Genomic DNA, 10845 nt, shown 5'->3' with positions numbered 1-10845 from the left:
TCTATGTGAACCTACCACACCTGTTTTTTTTTTAAATTAAAAACTTCCTCTTTAATCAAGGCTTTTAACATGGAAAAGATTTCTTGAATAAAATGGAAAGCTTCCAATACACTGAAATATAAATCACCATACACACAACATCTGGCAGGGAAAAAATGAAACAGCAAGTTTACACGATCCTTGTAATAGCCATGGTCTTATTCTCAGATGCTTCTTCCATCTGTCTAGTGTATTCTGGATACAGAGTTTACATTGATTTGGGGGGCGGGTCACACTTAGCTGAGGCTGCAAACCCAAAGAGTACTCATCCAGCTGGGCCGTGGTCCTGTTGGCTCTGCTTAAGGAGCAAAGCAGTCATCAGCACAGTCAAACAGTGTATAGAACGTTCTTTAAATATCAAAGTGGGAAACAAGAAGGCAACACAATAATGTCATAAGAAAAACGTTAGCAAGTGAGGACAGCTGCATAATGCTTGAGGCTAAAAAAAAAATGGCTCCCAGCTTCATTTCTTTGGCTTCTTGGACAGTGGCCGCTGGAACAACAAGATATGAGGTTCTGGTTCATGGATCATATAGTGGACCCATCCCTGACTCTGCTGAATGCCAAGGTTCCTCCATTCAGATTCAGACATCAAATGGGTTTTAGGGACCAGCTTGGCTATGTCCTTGGGCAACATGACGTGCTGTTACTCGAACTCCTTGTTGTCGTATTTTTCCGAATAGTAAATTTGTTTGTGCGACATGATCGCTCTGTCGGAGGACCATCAACCCCGCGCCGCCAACTTCCAAACAACTCCCAGCAGCACCCTACACACCTGTTTTATCTATTGATGGACATTAGGATAATCTCTATCTTCTGACTGTTATGGGCACCACTCTTATGAACTTTCTAGTCAATGTCTCTTTTGCTGTACTTACCTACGCATTTCTATTTCTGTATCAGTCAAAGAAGACTTGCTGAATTAGTGTTAGTAGATATCACCAAATCATTTTTCTGAGTGGTCCTGCCAATCCGCACCCACACAGACAGGATATGAGAGCTGAAGTTTTCCCCCATACCCATCAACACTTAGTATTTTGTCTTTGTAATTTTAGCCATTTCAGTGGTTTTTTTTTTATGGTTGGTGTGACATTAAAAAGTAAGATTTTATCTCTTTTCTACTTTAAATCTTCTAATAGCTTGGAACTTTAGAAAAAAAATCCAACCTTCTATTACCTACAGGTTCCTGTAGAGTACAACTCTGGCTCCTCTATGACTTTCTGTACCCAACACTCCCACACGTTCATTGCATTCTGATCACATTGCCTTCATTTCTGTTATTTAGGAATTTCCACACTCTTTCCTCCTTCAGATATTTTGTACCAGATGTCTGCCTGGAAGGGGGAATCCTTATGCTTTCTCAGACATCAGACACGCCAACACTTACGTAATGAAGTTTTATTCAACACCCACCACCCCTGCACTGTATTCCATGTCTCCATGGTTCTCATCAACCTGCAGTCATCTCTCTAAAAATCCTTATTCATTGTTTCTTCCACATCTCCCTCTATGCAGACATACTCCACATACTAGACACTAGGTTGTGAGGTCTGAGAGATTCTGTGTTCTCTCCAGGTGTTTCCAGCACTCTCAATGTCACCTGACACACAACAGGGATTGGATAGCACTAGATGAGTAAGTGAACTGATGCTGGGAAAGGAAAACCCCTGGAAACTAAATGCTTTTAGCATCACCCTCCCATCCCCCTGCTGCTTCCCTCTCTTGAAATTCCTTTCATTCCAGCAACAAAAGCTGACCACAGAACTGCTATGTATCCTCAAGCCTCCCATAGAGGAAAAATGTGGAAACTTAAGAACTTAAAAGGTATAGTGATCTTGGTAGAGCCCCAACCCCTTCCCCACAGCCTAACACTGGCTTTTGTAACGTTTGACCTTGACCTGTGAATATATATATGCTTCATCCTCACTGGGAAATCAGATTCAGGTTATTTTCAAAGGGAAATCATCAGCACCATAAAGATATCACCAAAAAAGTAAATTACTAGCTAATATCACTGATGAATATAAACATAAACATCCTTTACAAAATTTTAGCAAACTGAATCTGACAAGATATGAAAAAGATCACACATCAGGATAAAATGGGGTTTATGCAAGTGATGCAAGGATTTTTTAATATCCACACATCAATTGACATAAATTAACAAATTTAATAATCAAAACCATATGATAATCTCAACAGATGCAAAAAAACTTTTGATAAAATTCAACCTCCTTTTAGGATAAACACTCTTCAGAAAGTGGGCATAGAGGGAACCTACCTCATATAATCAAGGCCATACAAAAAACACAGTTAACATCATACTTAATCAAAGACAACACAAACAGATGGAAAGATAAACCATGCTCTAGGACTGGAAAAATGACTATGCTACTCAAAGCAGTCTACAGATTCAATGCAATCCCTATCATTACCAATGGCATTTTCTATATAACTAGAACAAAAATTTTTTAAATTTTATGGAAACACAAAAGACCCCAAATAGCCAAATCAATCTTAGGAAAGCAAAATGTAACTGGATAAAAGAGGCAAAAGACATGACCCACAAGGACTTAATTTCCGAAAGATAGAAACAGTTCATACAATTCAGTAACAAAAACTCAAAAATTCAATAAAAAAGGTGGGAAGACCTAAAGAGATATGTCTATAAAGAAGACATACAAATTGCCAATAGGCTCAAGAAAATATTCTCATCATCACTAACTATTAGAGAATTGCCAATCAAAACTATCATGAGGAATCACCTGACACTGGTCATAAAAGCCATCACAACAAAGTCTATAACAAATGCTGGTGAGGATGTGGGGAAAAGGGAACCCTCCTACACTGTTGGTTGGAATGTAAATTGGTGTAGCCATTGCAGAAAACATTATCAAGTTTCCTCAAAAACTAAAACTAAAGTTGCTATATGATACAGCAATCCCATTCCTAGCTACATATATCTGGACAAAACTAAAATTCGAAAGATTCCTTCACTCCTATGTTCACGGCAGCATTATTTGCAATAGCCAAGATATAGAAGCAACTTAATGTTTGTTGACAAATGAATGGACAAAGGAGATGTGGTACATATATACAGTGGGATGTACTCAGCCACCAAAAAAAAAAAAAAAAAGGAAAAAGAAATAATGCCATTTGCAGTAAAATGGATGCAACTAGAGAGCATAAATGAAGTTAAGTCAAAGAGAAAGACAAATAACATATAATATCACTTATAAGTTGACTCTAAACTAGGATACAAATAAACCTATGTCTGAAACAGAAGCAGATTATAGGTGGAGAACAGACTTATGGTTGCCAAAGCAGAAGACAGGTGTGTGGGGGGAGGGATGGATTGGGATTTGGGATTAGCCAGTACAAACAATTATATGTAAAAGGAATAAACAAAGTCTAACTGTATAGCACAGGGAACAATATTAATATCCTGTAATAAACCATAATTGAACAGTATGAATATATGTACATATGCATAACTGAATCACTTTAGTGTACAGCTGAAGTTAACATAGCAAATCATATATACTTCAATCAAATAAGGAGAAAAAAGCAGCATAAATGAATCAGTTCACAAATTGGGTAAGAGCTCAGCACTACTTGCTCCCCCCAACAGAATACCCCACTCAGATACAAAACAAATTGGGTTTCTCTAGAGAAAAAGCCCCTGACAGAGAGGAAATGAAATTTTTGGCTTGTATACATCAGAGTGACTTCCTCTACTGCCTGGAGGCCATGGACTTCCAAATGTTGATTCATGTTCCAATTGTCAAAGCCTGGGGTAGCCAGGGCTGCTTTGGTGAAGTCTCAACAGAAGATTATCAGGACATGAGTCCTGACAGCTGGTAGGGTCCTACCTGAAAATTCCCCAGCTGGGGTCCACTGGCCTTGTGCAGCAAGACTGCTTACTGGCTTCTTCAAAATCTGCTACCCAGTCCAAACTTGCACTGCTGTCCACGTGACAGGCCAATATATTTAGAGACCACCTGGTGGGGCAAGAAATAGGGACTCTGTGGAAAGCAGGTAGACCAAGATAACAGACTTGTTGCCCAAAGAACCGTCTTGCCTCAGTTGGCGATCAGGCTCCTTTTCTATTCATAGGGATGGGTGTAAAGTGAAGCATTTCCTGGTTCCCATCAGTCTCTGGAGAGGTGTGTTCATTTCTTCCTCCTGCAGCCATTCCTAGGTGGGCCTGGTCAGGATGATCATTTGGAGCTAAACAAGGGTATTTTAGCTTAATGCTCATTCCCTGGGAGGGAGATTTGCCAGAGTTAGGCCCTTATGTACAATCGAATCTTACAGGCAACTTCCCTTTGAGATTAACTTGGAACAGAATGCAAAGATTCTTCCTTATTGCAGAAAGTCTCTGTTCGGTACCTGAAATAGAGTCTCAAAATATATTTTCTTAAATTACGTCTTCATCAGTATAAACAAAACACATTCTTTTATTCCAGAGGAATTTTTTTGTTTCAAATCCTGGGGTTTAGGCTAGGAGGAAGAGAGGACCACATCATCTTGGTGTCAACTTTTAAAAATGAAAATAGCGTCTATGTCATGCAATTTTGTAAGTTGAGATGTGGCTCAGTGTTTTCCATACATTAAGTTTCCCAAACAGTAATAATTGAAGGACTATGTAAAAGCAGCAGACAGTGAGAAAATCAGCAGTTTCTATGAGCTAATTGGTCAGAAGGAGATTTTTGCACGTTTGAGTTGGGAACCCTCAAGTTTGGCTTAATGTGGAAGCCACAGAAAAAATAGCAGGTGGGGAAGAGAATGATCTAGAGTTAAGGGGAAAAATCGATTTTTTAATTAAAATAAAATGCTCACATGAATCACATAATAAGAATTTAAAAATAGGAAAATACAGACAACATGTGAAAAATTGTATATGAGGATATAGGTGGGAGGGATTTTTTTTTGATGTGCTAACATTATTTTACAACCAAAGTGCATATTTGTGTATGTCTCTGTGCCTTTGTGTGTGTTTGTACACTAGTTTTAGGGAGAGGAAGAGCTACAGGCAATAGTTGATGATATTTAAATTGAGTGTTAATCTTTTACTAAAAGACGTGATCCTCTTAACAAGCATGTCTCAGATTTCTTCAAAGGAAGGCATTGCTGATTAAAGTCCATACATCCTATATGTTCACCTTAAATCTGCAGCCCAAACAGGAAAGTTCCTAAAAATTGTAGCTATCAGACCAGTTGAGCCTTGAGCACCTCAATCCCAACTCCCAGGAACTGGTTGACTTGCTCTGGCCTCAACCAGTGGGCATATTAATTTACTCAGAGTGAAAGTCAAGGAATCTTGCTTTTCTCAGAATCTTTGACCTGGAAATGGCCCCAAGTGTCACTCAGTTCATGCTTCTGGGTCTGGGATGAGCTGTGCAGATACCATTCTGCATTGTTCAGTGGTTTTCCTTTCCTGAAACATATACTGGAATGAGGTTCCTCAGATGTCTTCAGGGAGCATGTATGGAATGTTCAACAGCCCTGGTGGGAACTGTTTTTGCCTTTGCCCAGGAGGGGAGTCCTGCCTGACTGCTGCTCCTTTCCCCTCCTCTGCCACTTATATCACTTATTCCACTTAGCCTGAGACAGAATCTTGCTTCCCTTTTGCCTTTGCAGCTATGGACAGTGACCAACTGTTTAAAGACTTTATTCTTGGAGTTCCTGTTGTGGAGCAGTGGTTAATGAATCCGACTAGGAACCATGAGGTTGTGGGTTCGGTCCCTGGCCTTGCTCAGAGGGTTAAGGATCTGGTGTTGCTGTGAGCTGTGGTGTAGGCTGCAGACGTGGCTTGGATCCCGCGTTGCTGTGGCTCTGGTGTAGGCCAGCAGCTACAGCTCCGATTAAACCCCTAGCCTGGGAACCTCCATATGCTGAGGGAGCGGCCCTAGAAAAGGCAAAAAAAAAGACAAAAATAAATAAATAAATAAATAAATAAATAAAGACTGTATTCTTAGATAATATTCCCTAATCCTACTTTCCACATGATACTTAATCTGAAATCCTTATCCTACTAAAATTTAGGGCCATAAGTCCTTTGTCAAATACCCAAACTGGGAAATATTTTCCTTCTTGAGTATACTTTTGTATTGTTTTAAAAGTGATAACAGGAGTTCCCGTTGTGGCGCAGTGGTTAACGAATCCGACTAGGAACCATGAGGTTGCGGGTTCGCTCCCTGCCCTTGCTCAGTGGGTTAACGATCCGGCGTTGCCGTGAGCTGTGGTGTAGGTTGCAGACGCGGCTCGGATCCCGCGTTGCTGTGGCTCTGGCGTAGGCCGGTGGCTACAGCTCCGATTCAACCCCTAGCCTGGGAACCTCCATATGCCGCGGGAGCGGCCCAAGAAATAGCAGCAACAACAACAACAACAACAAAAAAGACAAAAGACAAAAAAAAAGTGATAACAATGTGCCTAATATATTAGACAATAAGATTTCAAATCAGAAAATACTTATCCTAGTCCTAGAGAGTAGTGTGAACAGAGAGTGGTTCAGGAAACCAATTTCTGTGATAGAGGGTCTTATTTATTTTTTTGGCTTAACTTTTTTATTTTTTGTTTTTTCCTTTTAAATGATTTATTTTTTTCATTACAGCTGTTTTACTGTGTTCTGTCAATTTCTACAGTATAACAAAGTGACCTAATCACACATATACATTCTTTTTCTCACATTATCTTCCATCATGCTCTGCCATAAGTGACTAGATATAGTTCCCAGTGCTATATAGCAGGAGCTCATTGCTTATTCATTCCAAAGACAATAGTTTGCATCTATTAACCCCAAATTCCCAGTATATCCCACTCCCTCCCCCTACCTCTGGCAACAAATCTGTTCGCCAAGTCCATGAGTTTCTTTTCTGTGGAAAGGTTCAATTATGCCCTATATTAGATTCTAGATATAAGTGCTATAATATGGTATTTGTCTTTCTCTGACCTTACTTAGTATGAGAGTCTCTAGTTCCATCCATGTTGCTGCAAATGGCATTATTTTGTTCTTTTTTATGGCTGAATAGTATTCCATTGTGTATATATATGACCTCTTCTTAATCCATTCACCTGTCAATAGACATTTAGGTTGTTCCCATGTCTTGGCTATTGTGAATAGTGCTGCAATGAATATACAGATGCATGTATCTTTTTCAAGGAAAGTTTTGTCCAGACATATGGCCAAGAGTGGGACTGCTGGGTCATATGGCAGTTCTATACTTAGTTTTATGAGGGATCCCCATACCATTTTCCATAGTGGTTGTACCAGTATACATTGCCATCAACAGTTTAGGAGGGTTCCCTTTTCTCCACACCCTCTCCAGCATTTGTTATTTGTGGGCTTATTTAATGATGGCCATTCTGACTGGTGTGAGGTGGTACCTCATAATAGTTTTTATTTGCATTTATCTAATAATCAGGGATGTTGAGCATTTTTTCATGTGCTTGTTGGCCATCTTTATATCTTCTTTGGAGAAATATCTATTCAGGTCTTTTGCCCATTTTTCCATTGGGTTGTTGGTTTCATTGCTGTTCAGTTGTATAAGTTGTTTGTATGTATTTTAGAGATGAATCCCTTGTCAGTTGCATTGCTTGAAACTATTTTCTCCCATTATGTAGATTGTCTTTTTTTTAATGGTTTCCTTTGTTATGCAAAAGATTTTGAGTTTGATTAGGTCCAATTGGTTCATTTTTGTTTTTATTTCTGTTGCCTTGGGAGATTGACCTAGGAAATCATTTGTAAGGTTGATGTCAGAGAATGTTTTGCCTATGCTGTCTTCCAGGAGTTTGATGGTGCCTTACGTTTACGTCTTTCAGCCATTTTGAGTTTATTGTTGTGCATGGTGTGAGGGCGTGTTCTAGTTTCATTGATTTGCATGCAGCTGTCCAGGTTTCCCAGCAATACTTGCTGAAAAGACTGTCTTTTTCCCCCATTTTATATTCTTGCCTCCTTTGTCAAAGATTAATTGACCCTAGGTGTCTGGGTTTATTTCTGGGTTCTCTATTCTGGTCCATTGGTCTGCATGTTTGTTTTGATAGCAGTACCACACTGTCTTGATGACTGTGGATTTGTAATATTGCATGAAGTCTGGGAGAGTTATGCCTCCTGCTTGGTTTTTGTTCTGCAGGATTGCTTTGGCAATTCTGGGTATTTTGTGGTTCTTTATAAATTTTTGGATGGTTTGTTCTATTTCTGTGAAAAGTGTGTTGGGGAATTTGATAGGGATTGCATTGAATCTCTATATTGCTTTGGGTAGTATGGCCATTTTTGAAGTATTAATTCTTCAAACCCAGGAGCATGGGATATCTTTCCATTTCTTTGCATCCTCTTTAATTTCTTTGATTAATGTTTTATAGTTCTTAGCATGTAAGTCTTTCACCTTCTTGGTCAGCTTTATTACCAGGTATTTAATTTTTTGGGTGTGATTTCAAAAGGTACTATGTTTTTGTATTCCTTTTTTTAATATTATTATTTTTTTCCATTATAGCTGGTTTATAGTGTTCTGTCAATTTTCTACTGTACAGCATGGTGACCTTGTTATACGTACATGTACACATTCTTTTTTTTTCCACATTGTCATGCTCCATCATAAGTGCCTAGACATAGTTCCCAGTGATACACAGCAAGATCTCATTGCTAATCCATTCCAAAGGCAATAGTCTGCTTCTATTAACCCAAAGCACCCCATCCATCCCACTCTCTCCCCCTCTTCTAATATTTCATTGTTAGTATACAGAAATACGATTGATTTCTGAATGTTCATCTTGTATCCTGCTACTTTCCTGGGTTTGTTGATCAGTTCAAGTAGTTTTTGGGTGGAGTCCTTAAGGTTTTCTATATATAGGATCATGTCATCTGCATACAGTGACAGTTTTACCTCTTCTCTTCCAATCTGGATTCCTTTTTGTCTGATTGCTGTGGCTAGAACTTCCAACACTGTGTTGAATAGCAGTGGTGAGAGTGGGCATCCTTGTCTTGTTTCAGATGCTAGTGGGAGGCTTTCAGCTTTTCTCCATTGAGTATTATATTTGCTGTGGGTTTTTCATAAATAGCCTTTAGTATGTCAAGGTATGTTCCCTCTATACCTACGTTGGTGAATTTTTATCATGAATGAATGTTGGACTTTGTCAAATGCTTTTTCTGCATCTGAGATGATAATGTGGTTTTTGACTTTTCTTTTGTTAATATGTTGTATGATGTTGATTTATTTACATATGTTGAACCACCCTTATGATCCAGGATTGAATCCCACTTGGCCATGGTATATGGTCTTTTTTATATATTATTGGATTTGGTTGGCTAAAACTTTATTGAGAATTTCTGCGTCTATATTCATCAAAGGTATTGGCCTATAATTTTCTTTTTTGGTAGTGTTTTTCTGATAGAGGGTCTTAAATCCCTGATGGAAATAATTGGACTTTATCATTTGGAATTACTATATCGGTCTCTTGGAGATTTTTGAATTAGGGAACACTAAATCATAAAGTGTTGACAATACACTGTGATAGCCTATATGGGGAAGGAAGCTGAAAAAGAAAGGGTATATATATCCGTTTATTGGTTTATAAAAAGTGCAGCTATCAGACCAGTGATCCTTGACCACCTGAATCCAGACTCCCCAGGAACCTGTTGACTCACTTTGTTGTATACCTGAAATTAACACAACATTTTAAGTCAACTATACTCCAATAAAGTCATTAAATAATTTAATAAAATTTCTGGGTAGAAAATAAAGTGCAGTCAAAGGTATAGGCGGTATTATGCAGACCAATTGGAAAGGAGTAAAAGGTTAAAGAGGAAGATATTTTGAAAGTTGTATACTAATCCTTCTTTGAGTTCATTATACCAGAATCATGTCTCTTTTTTTTTGTCTTTTCAGGGCTGCATCCATAGCATATGGAGATTCCCAGGCTAGGGGTGCAATCGGAGTCACCAGCCTATATCACAGCCACAGCAATGAGGGATCCAAGCTGCGTCTGCAACCTACACCACAGCTCACGGCAATGCCGGATCCTTAACTCACTGAGCAAGGCCAGGGGTTGAATTCGCAACCTCATGGTTCCCAGTTGGATTTGTTAACCACTGAGCCATGACAGGAATTCCCAGAATCATTTCTTAAATAAAAATTTTAAAACCCTTTATATTATGGAAGGAATATTGGTTTGAGAGAATGCAGAAAATACTGAAAAAAATACAAGGAATTAAAGAGTCACCCATATCCTCACAGAACTAATTAACATTTTATTCTCTTTCTATATATAGAATTGAGATTTTATAATATATGCAGTTTAATCCCTTAACTTTAACTTTGTATAAATATTTGCCCACATTACTATCATTTAAAATATGATGTATGGATGATAATTAATTTCATCAACTGGATGTTCTATACTTCAGCTGGATATTTATTACATGTGAGATTAATCTATGAAATCCATCCATACTGTTATTTGTAAATACTTTTTTATCATAGTGTTATAATATTCTACTGTGTGAACCTACCACACCTGTTTATTCTAATGTTGATGAACATTGGGTAATCTCTACTTTTTGACTGCTATGGACAGTACTCTTATAAACATTCTAGGAAATATCTCTCTTGGTGAAAGTATGTATGTGTTTCTATTTGGCATACCTGTCAAAGTGGATTTGCTGAATTAGCTTTAGTACACATTTCCAAATTACTACCTGAATGACTCTGCCAATTTGTCCCCACACGGGAAAGATATGAGAGCTGCAGTTTTCCAACATACCTATCAACATTTAGCATTTTGTCTTTTTAATTTTAGCCATTTGGG

General features: G+C 38.4%; 1 pseudogene; it reads right to left on the bottom strand.

Moving 5' to 3' along the window:
- Nucleotides 1–497: 497 nt before the first annotated feature.
- LOC125126796 (cyclin-dependent kinases regulatory subunit 1-like) lies at nt 498–742 on the bottom strand (annotated as a pseudogene).
- Between the last annotated feature and the right edge of the window lie 10103 nt (nt 743–10845).

This window comes from Phacochoerus africanus, chromosome 5, assembly GCF_016906955.1.
Source record: "Phacochoerus africanus isolate WHEZ1 chromosome 5, ROS_Pafr_v1, whole genome shotgun sequence".
NCBI lineage: Eukaryota > Metazoa > Chordata > Mammalia > Artiodactyla > Suidae > Phacochoerus > Phacochoerus africanus.
The sequence above is the reverse complement of the archived record's forward strand: the minus strand, read 5'-3'. Positions and strand labels throughout refer to the sequence as shown.